Source organism: Pinus tabuliformis, chromosome 1_2 (genome assembly GCF_031772625.1).
Source record: "Pinus tabuliformis cultivar Carrire ecotype Pingquan chromosome 1_2, CPIR1, whole genome shotgun sequence".
Classification (NCBI taxonomy): domain Eukaryota; kingdom Viridiplantae; phylum Streptophyta; class Pinopsida; order Pinales; family Pinaceae; genus Pinus; species Pinus tabuliformis.
Genome location: NC_142298.1, coordinates 94776194 through 94786124, shown reverse-complemented (window position 1 = coordinate 94786124; position 9931 = coordinate 94776194). Strand labels below are relative to the sequence as shown.

Here is a 9931-nt window from a genome sequence, read left to right as displayed (position 1 = left end):
AATGTTCGAAGGACCGAAGTGAAAAGTGACATATATAACAATATTATTGCACTGAAATCCCCCGACAGCTTTATTACCCACCAATTATGCAGAAGTATAAACTCACCTCATACATAAATCCCACGTTCTATCTCACAACATCGAAACACAACAAGACCAACGACAAAACCTACTATGTAAATATTGTTTTAGCTCTCCTCCTCCTCCTTTCTAATGGCCAGTGAGGGGTGATGTCAACTTCGCTCTCCCGGACATAAATTCAATTAACTCGGCCCAATCGGGAAATGCTTCTTTCACTTTGTCGGCTTTACAAAATTTGTCTGCCTAGGCACTTAATAGCGGCATTTTTTGTGTGTCAATTAAATGTATATTGGTAACCTTCTCAGTCGTTTAGATGGTTACCAATAACCCTCCCAATGCAATGTCAACCAACCCTATCTCATCTTCTCCAAAATAAGCTTTTCTGGTAGTTCGCAACACTTCCTCTAACCAAAGAAGGTTTGCCACCGATTCCTTCACCGCTTTTTGTTGCTCCTCACCCAAGCCCTTGGCCCCTAAAATTTTTTAGAATACCTGGAATTGTTGGAGAGACAGAGAATAAAATTCAAATAATTTACACACAAATTCACGAGTTGCGGCTCTTCTATTGATACACAAAACATGATGCTTATAATGAACCCGGTGAAGGGTATTTAACCTTTTCCAACTAGCGACTTGCCTAAAATATCTTGACATGCAATCACACACTAAAATTCTTCTATCACTTAACTAACTCAACACTCAATCATTCAATCACTCAATCACTTAGTGAACTGACTCTCTATGTTTAGCCAACTCCTCTTGCAGCAGTAATTATCTTGTTTTAACACTCCCCCTTAATTACGACTGCTAAACTAAAACATGGCTCATGAGAATTCAAACATGCTTGCTGGTCTATGTCTTAGCTAGGCTTACAACACTTAATTTTCTTCTATGAAACTCAAACACATCTTGTGCTAATGACTTAGTAAATATATCAGCCAATTGTTCACTAGATTTACAAGGCTTCAAGTGAACTTATCCATTGCTCACATGCTCTCTAATAAAGTGATATCTAGTATCAATATGCTTGGTCTTTTGATGAAACACACTATTCTTGGATAGTGCAATCGTTGAGGTGTTGTCACAATATATTGTTGTTGATCTTTGTTGTTTCTGCTTGAGTCCATCAAATACTCTTCTTAACCATACTGCTTGACATGTTGATGATATTATTGTTACATGTTCTGCTTCTGATGACGAAAGTGTCACAATGGGCTGCTTATTAGATGCCCATGAAATTACACCTGAACCAAGGTGGAACACATAACCAGAAGTGCTCTTCTTATCATCCAAACTGCCTGCAAAATCACTATCTGTGTATCCAATCAAATCCTTATTTTCTGTGCTTCCATACATTATGCCACAATCTCTAGTTCCTGCTATGTATCTTAGAATTTATTTTTCCCGCACTCCAAAGTGTGTCTTTTGGAGTCTCCATAAATCTGGAAATCAAACTCACTCCTTGCATGATATCCGGTCTTGTAGCTATGAGATACATGAGGCTACCAACCAATCTTTTGAATAAAGTTGGATTGACATCTAATCCTTCATCATCCTTGCTTAACTTTGTACCTGTTGCAGCTGGTATAGATACAGGTTTGCAATTTTCCATCCTGAATCTTTTCAATAAATTTTTGGCATATTTACTTTGACAAATAAAAATTCATTTTTCAGATTGCTCAACTTCTATGCCAAGAAAATATTTCATGAGGGCAAGATCTATCATCTCAAATTCTTTCATCATGGCTAATTTAAATTCATCTATCTCAAAATCACCTATAAAAAATATGTCATCAACATATAAGAAAACAATCAAAATCTGTCCATGCTCATTTACCTTTGTGTATAAGGTAGGTTCAATGTTGCTTCTGCAAAATCCATTCTTAATCATGTAGTTATCGATTCTGCTATACCAAGCTCTAGGTGCTTGCTTTAGTCCATAGAACGCTTTCTTCAACCTGTAAACTTTATCTTCGTTACCTTCAACTTCATAACCTGGAGGTTGCTGCACATAAATTTCTTCTTCTAGAATTCCATTCAAGAAGGTTGATTTCACATCCATCTGATATACTTTCCACTTGTTCTAAGCTGCTATGGCTAGAATTTCTCTTACGGTATCCAATCTGGCTACCAGAGAAAACGTTTCTCCATAGTCTATTCCTGGTTGCTACGAAAATACTTTTGCTACAAGTCTAGCTTTGAATCTGTCAATTTCACTATTCTTATTCAGCTTTGTCTTGTACACGCACTTTGCATCAATGAGATTTTTGTCCTTTGGTAAATCAATCAAATCCCATGTATCATTCTTTTCAATAGCTTCAATTTCTTTATCCATGGCTTGCACCCAATTTTCATCTTTGATTGCTTCTTCAAACGAAGAAGGTTGGAATGACAATAATGCAAAATTTGAAATAACATCCAAATCACCATAAATATCTTTCAAACTTATCATATTTGTCATACCATTGCTTTATTCATCACCTAATTGATTGCTCGGAGAATCTTAATCTGGTTATCTGCTTGAAGATTCATGCTGCTCTGAAAATCTTGGAGTCCTTGTTGGTGTGTCTCTGTTTGGTGTCTTCACTTGTCATTTTTGTTGCTCCTTTTCTGCTAGATCCTCTTCCTCCATCAGTGGCACTTGTGCATCAACTATTTTGTCTACAGTTCCATTCCATGACTCTTGTTCTTTGAACACAAAATCTCTGCTAATTATGGTCTTCTTTGTGACAAGGCTATACAATTTGTAAGATTTTGATTACTCACTATAACCAATGAATATGCATTTCTCACTTTTATCATCCAATTTTCCTCTTCACTCCTTAGGCACATGTGCATAAGCTACACATCCAAATACTCTGAGATGAGATACACTACAAGAAATAATTGATCATTCTTGTTTTGGTACTTTGTTCATCACACTCTTTGTAGGAGATTTGCTGATCACATAAATAGCACATGCAACTACTTCTGCCTAGTACTCATTAGACAAGTTTCTGCCTTTCAACATGCTTCTTACCATGTTCATAATTGTCTTGTTCTTCCTCTCTGCTACACCATTTTTCTACGTGTGTACCTGGTTGTAAATTTTCTTCTGATCTCATGTTGTTTGCAGTAATCATGGAATGCCTTTGAGTTATATTCTCCACCATGATCTGACCTCAATACCTTGATCTGTCGATCACTTTGGTTCTCTACTACGGCTTTGAATTCTTTGAACTCTACAAAATTTTCAGACTTCTGCTTCAAGAAGTAAACCCAAGTCTTTCTGTTGTAGTCATCAATGAAAGTGAGGAAGTAACAACTTCCACCAATCGACTGTGTCCTCATAGGTCCACACAAGTCTGCATGCACTAGCTCAAGAGGTTTCTTTTCTCTGTATGCAACTCCCATTGGAAAACTTTCACGTGTTTCTTTCCCAAGATGAAACACTCACAAGTACTAGCAGGTTCTTTGATGGGAGGTAATCTTTTGACCATATGTTTCTGCTACAACAAAGAAAAGTGCAAGTGTCCAAATCGAAAGTGCCATAACCAATAATCATCAGAACATGCAACTGTAAAAGAAGTCACCTCACCACTGTAATTCATAATTAGAGGAAAGAGTTCATTCCTCGTCATATGCACCTTTGTTATAAGCTTATTGCTTGGGGGCTTGTCATATATAACACATTCTTGACCTTGAAAGATAATTTTGTATCCTTTCTGTGTCAATTGACCAAAACTTCACAAATTATGTTTGAGACTAGGAACATAATATACCTCTAAGATTGTTTTCAACTCCCCATGCTTGGTCATAATGTTGACCATTCCTTTGCCATCTACTTCCACAGTCTTGTCAGTCCCCAACTTTACTTATGTTTTCACAAATTGATCAAGATTTGCAACCAAATCCTTGTTGCCTATCATGTGGTTACTGCAACCACTGTCTAACAACCACACACTAGTCGAAGGTTCATGCATGGTATGGCAAGCTAGGAACATGGAGTTAGTACTATGTGTAGTGACATTAGCTCTTTGGTTCCCTTGATTAGCTATCTTCTTCCTGTAATCACGAGCATAGTGACCAAATTTATTGCAATAATAATATCTCACCTTTGATTTGTCAACTCTTTGATTATTGCTTAAGCTTTTGTAGTTGCTTCCACTTTCATGTTCATTCTCTTCTCGGCCATCTCTCTGACAACCATATCTTCTGCTTCGTCCTCTGCCTCTTGTTCTAGTTCTTCCTCAACCTCTATATCTTGAAATAGAAACATGACTTTTGAAAGCAGTCCGAAAAGTGGAATCCTTATTTCTGTATATCCTTTCCTCATGGGATAGAAGCTATCCCATCAGCTCATCAACTCTCAATGATGCCAAATCCTTGGCTTCTTCTATGGCTACTACCACAACATCAAATTTGTTAGACAAATATATGATGACCTTCTCAACCATTGTTTGATATTTAATGCCTTCACAATAAATCTTTAATTGATTTACAACAGTTATGACCCGATTCATGAAAGAATCGATGTCCTCTGTCTCTTTCATCTGCATACTTTCAAAATCTCTCCTAGTATTCTGCAATTTACCAATATTTACATTGGCCATAACTGTATAGTTTTTCGCCAAATTATCCCATGCTACTTTTGTTGAAGACATGATCATAATCTTTTGGAACACTACTCGGTCCACTCCCTGATGGATAAGCTGCAATGCTTGTGCATTCTTCTTCTTGGCTTTCTTCCATTGTTCTCTCTCTGTATTACTGAGAGCTTGTTCTTCTGCTTCATTCTTAGGTCTTGAAAACCCAAACTGGACATAATCTCATACATCATGTGCCTGCAACGTGGTCTTCAACTTAATGGTCCACACATCATACTCTTTCCGTTTAAACGGTGAGAATTGGGGCTGGAAATTTGAGAAATCCAACTTTCTCTATAAAAAAATCTCTTCAAAAAACCTTAAATTTTCTCCTTTATAAATTTTATAAAATTCCTTTAAAAAAAATCAATAAAACCCCCAATTTTTATTTTATATAAAAAAAAACTTAAAATAAACCTTTTAAACTTACCCACAAGGACTTGGGCTTTAAATTTCAAAAACCATTGTTAATTTGTTTTTAATAGAACAAAAAAGCTCCCAAATATGTAAACGTCCTTTTTAAAATACCAATCCACTTTAACCAAAGGCTCTTGAACTTAAAACTCATGATCACGTTATTTAGTGTGATTAACGATCACCTTGTTTCTCCCGTATGATGGAAACCCCTAGCTCTTTCAGGGTTTGTGACTCACCAAACAGAATCGGATGGCTGTTTGACTATCGACACCCTTGACTAATTAGAGTGTATGTATTTCTCAATGGCCGTGGCAACAATACTAGGTTGAACGCGAAATCTTTGGGGCTTACTTGTGGTTGATGATGACAGCTTTTCCAGTCGGCTAAAACACACTTGACTACAGTTCGACGCAGTAGAAAAATACTTCCCACTTCTTTGTTGGATTTATTAATCACACAGCGCACTTAAGAAATCTGAGGCTGCAAACTTTCTGGTTCCTTAGATCATCTTCCTCTGTTACTATTTGTTGGCTTGACATCATTTCTTGGAGAGATAGAGAAGACAAAAAAAATAATTCACACACAAATCTACGGCTCTTTTATTGATCACACAAAACATGATGCTTCCAATGAACCCAGTGAAAAGTATTTAAATTTTCCAACTAGGGACTTGCTTAAACTATCTTGACATGCAACCACACACTAAAAATCTTCTATAACTTAACTCGACTTGACTCAACACTCAACCATTCTATTAACTCTCTAAGTTTAACCAACTCCTCATACAAAAGTAATTATCTTATTTTAAGAGAAATGGTCTGCTGCCACCCATAATAAATATGAGACACAGATGAAAACCAGTGATTGAAATTTCAAAATGTAGATAACTAACGAATGCAAGAATTAGCTTATCATCTATGAAGGCAGCCCAGAAGCGGGCAGTGGCTCTGTCATATGGATCTTTTGGAATTATACTGGGTGCTTTACTGTTCCATGCCTTCTCGATATACTGCCCAATAATCATCGATTCACAAACAGGCGTCCTGTTGTGGATGAGCACCGAAATCTTCTTGTGAATAGTGTTCGATTGCAGCGGAAGCTGGCTCTTATTTTGAATGTCCTCTTCAATGAACTCATACCTAGACATATATTTATATTTATATAATAATATTAATTCACCAACGTTTCAAAGAATTTTGCGGAGTAATATTCATTGCATATAAATCTAATGATGATATTCTCATTCATTCATTCATTCAGGGTTGGTTTCATTATTTAAACAAGGGAGCGACTGTCGTAGCAGTAGTCCTTGCCGGGGTGCTAGAAGCATGAATAGTGCCTGGAGGTGAGCAGGATACAGTGAGAGATCTATGAGTTCGGTGAGGTGAGTAGGATACAGTGGGCTTAACTATTGTTTTATATTGTAGGACCTTAGAAAAAAACAACCCTCAATAGCTCACGACGAGGCAGGAAAAAAGGTCCCAAAATTTAATTTAAATTTTACAAATTTTTTCTGGGTAATTTCCTTAGATTTCAAGCCTTGAAACCCTCAATGCTAATCTAAAATAGAAATGTTGATATGAACTGCGCAATAAGGCCTCAAATTTTTACAGCGAATAATCTTTGAAAGAAATGGTATTTAAAATATAATTTATATATATGCCTTTCACAATATCAGGAGGAGTAGATTTAGAGTAGCATTAAGTGTTACATATCACAAAAATAGATTTAGAGTTGCATTAAGTGCTGCATATTGCTTCTTCTGTACAGAAATGACGCTCCATGAGATCTTAAGATAGTTTACTTGTTCTTTTTTCAGGCCATGTTGTGCTTATGAGTTGATGAGAGAGCTTTTATTCCAGGTAATGTAGTTGTTATACAATCACACTAAAATATGCCAGTGGCAAATGCGTAGAGCGAGACATATACAATGAACATGTATGCATTGCATTAAGTTGAGATAGAGACAACTATTCTGAAAGAAAATGTACCTGAAGATCGAACTGTTCATTTGCAAGACGAAATCCTCTTTCTGATGTTGACATATTGATAAAGGAGGAAAGCAGATGTAGCAGACCTGAATTGTACAAAATTCAATTTGAACATCAGTATAGATGCAAATATCAAAAGAAAATAGAATTTAATTCTAGAGACGGATCAGAAGACATATCATAGTCGAACAGTGCAAGACGAACAGTACAATTGCAGAAGCTTTCTCGAAAAGCTGAAAAGCTCCAGAGACATCTACCAACTGGTAGAGCTGTCAAATTGAGGGTGTTTCTACTTTATAAGTTGGGAGATGCAGAAGCTTTCTTGAAACGCTGGTCCAGAGACATCTACCAACTGGTAGAGTTGTCAGATTGGGGGTTGTTCTTGATAAATGACTGTTTTTTTAGATCAGATTTGCAGATTTACAGAACTCGATATGCAAATTGACAAAATTTTGGAATGTCAGCAATCGGTGCAGGAATGATGTATGTGACACCAAAAGCAAATAACGAATTAAATGATCTACCTGACATCAGAGGAAAATCGTGAATAAAATCCTGGTGTTAGATTGAAAAAGTTTCACTGGTTGCCAATCATAAATGACTAGATTAGATGTTTTTTCAAAGTTACAACTACTTTCACTAACTTTTATCTACCCAATTAATTGCTTGGATAAACAATAAAGGACATCGATTGTTAGGTTTAGTGGTTCAGTCCAATAGGTTTCAACTTCTTGGTTCTGCTGTAGTAAACAATCTCATCCATGGTTTTTCTAGCCTGGCCATTGTTAATTTGATTGTGACATAAGATCAATCAGAAGTTGCGATGGTAACGTTCAAGGCAATACTCATTACAGTAATGACAAATTTTGCAGCATCATAAACTATACGGAATGCAACAGTCCAGCCTTGCAATTGTTAAGTTGATTGTGATATAATATCAATCAAAAGTTGCAGTGGACAATATCATATGATTAACAGTTGGATAGGCAGTATTTCTCTTAATAGGCCTCAAGGCAATATTCATTATAGTAATGAAAAACTTTGCACCAACATAAACTACACCAAATCCAACAGTAATAGCATCGCCAGCCTACAGATTCTTTAGCTAATTCTACATGATTTTCTGGCAGTTTTGGCCCCCATGTGCAATGCATGATAGATTTAATTGTGTTAAGGTAAAAGTTGATGACTATGTAGAATTTTTTTGAGGATTTCTATTACCTGGCATGGATGTTGTAGAGGCAGAAGCACTAGATGGATAGTCTAATAGCCGAGGACTTGTCGTAGATTCGTATGCTCCCCGTGATTGATAGTTGGGGAACAAGAGTTGGGATTCCTGTTCGAGATGTTGTTGTTAGTGGTTGTTTCTTGGTTTCCTTTTCCTTTGTGCTTCTACTTTTAGGATGTCCATAATCAGAAGAGTCATGAGAACAATCGCTAAAAGAAACAACACTGCTAGTTGAGTAAGTTCGGTTATGCTAATGGATTCCATGTAGCTTGGTACTACATTGATAAAAAATGGTATTCAAATTGACGTTATGTTATATGAGGCAGAGAGATGTATGTAAATATATAGGTGCAGAAAGATGTTATGTGTTCCATAAGATATCAAAGTTCAAGTGTTTGCAAACTGGTTTTAAGTGTGAATGGAACTAAGTTTTTGGGAATATTTAATAGTAAGCAAGAAGCAATTAGTTGAAAAGATTGAAAGACAGTGGGTAATGGATGTTAGTGCCTACAAAATTTAAGCATCTCAAGGACATTATATGAAATATAAAGACTCTGGAGATATCAAATCTGCAAGTCTGCATTTGCAAAAAAGTGAAGCAACAAAAGTACACTTTAACTTGTAAGTAAACAAACATTTATCGGTTTGCAAGCTCTTTCTAAAGCAGGACAGTTTGCATAAATGTTTGTACCCAGTTTCCTTTAACAGTGATTGTTCCACCTCTGTTCCAGTTTGCATAAAGTGAACTTTTCCTCGAAGCTACCCTACCGAGGAATTATAAAGCGAGACAGTCTAGGAATTGTAAAGAAGGACAGTCCAGCAAGTTAGTTTGCATAAATGTTTTTCCTTGTCTCCTTTGGCAGCTATTCTCCCACCTCTGTTTCAGTTTGCATAAATGTTTGTTCCCCGTTGCTTTTGATAGTTATGCTCCCACCTCTATTTCTGTCTTTGTGACAGACTACTTCGCATCAAACTATGAATTTTCAACTAAGCTTCCGGTTATTATCTTAGCTGGCCTATGTAAAGATTTCAGATTGAGTTTGGAATCCAATTCGCAATTCCCAACCGGGCTGACCCAGAATAGTTGGTCGAATAGAAAGTTATATTTTTATATATTATTAGTATTTATGCTATATAAGCATGCGTATTACTAATTTCTATTTATTTAATTAAAGTATACAATATCACAAGAATAATAATTGAAATTATAAATAAAATAAATCAATTTAAGTAAAATAACTAAAGAGCTAGTTGGACAGGCATGCAGGGAGTGCATGTGGCCCACGTGTCTCAAATTTTATAATTAGAAGGAAGGAATGACACGGAATGACACTAAGGATTGTTGAACGCGAAGAAGAGATTAGTGTATGCCAAGAGGAAAAAATTGAAATGGTTTGTATTACTTGTTATTTATAAGATGCCATTAATCTAGCTAGTTATTGAGAGAGCCGGAAAATTTTCAAAAGAGAACGAGATAGCAGTAATCAAAGAGAGAATCGCTCCTTGGAACAGCTACAACATATTCTTTCGTGAACTTTTGTTCAAATATGTAAGTGCCTTTTATTTTCCCTCAAATTTAATTTTAATTT

The 9931-nt window shown here is 36.1% G+C and overlaps 1 pseudogene; it reads right to left on the bottom strand.

The window, feature by feature from the left end:
• Nucleotides 1-210: 210 nt before the first annotated feature.
• Nucleotides 211-6270, bottom strand: LOC149204631 (glutathione S-transferase U17 pseudogene; annotated as a pseudogene).
• Nucleotides 6271-9931: the final 3661 nt, after the last annotated feature.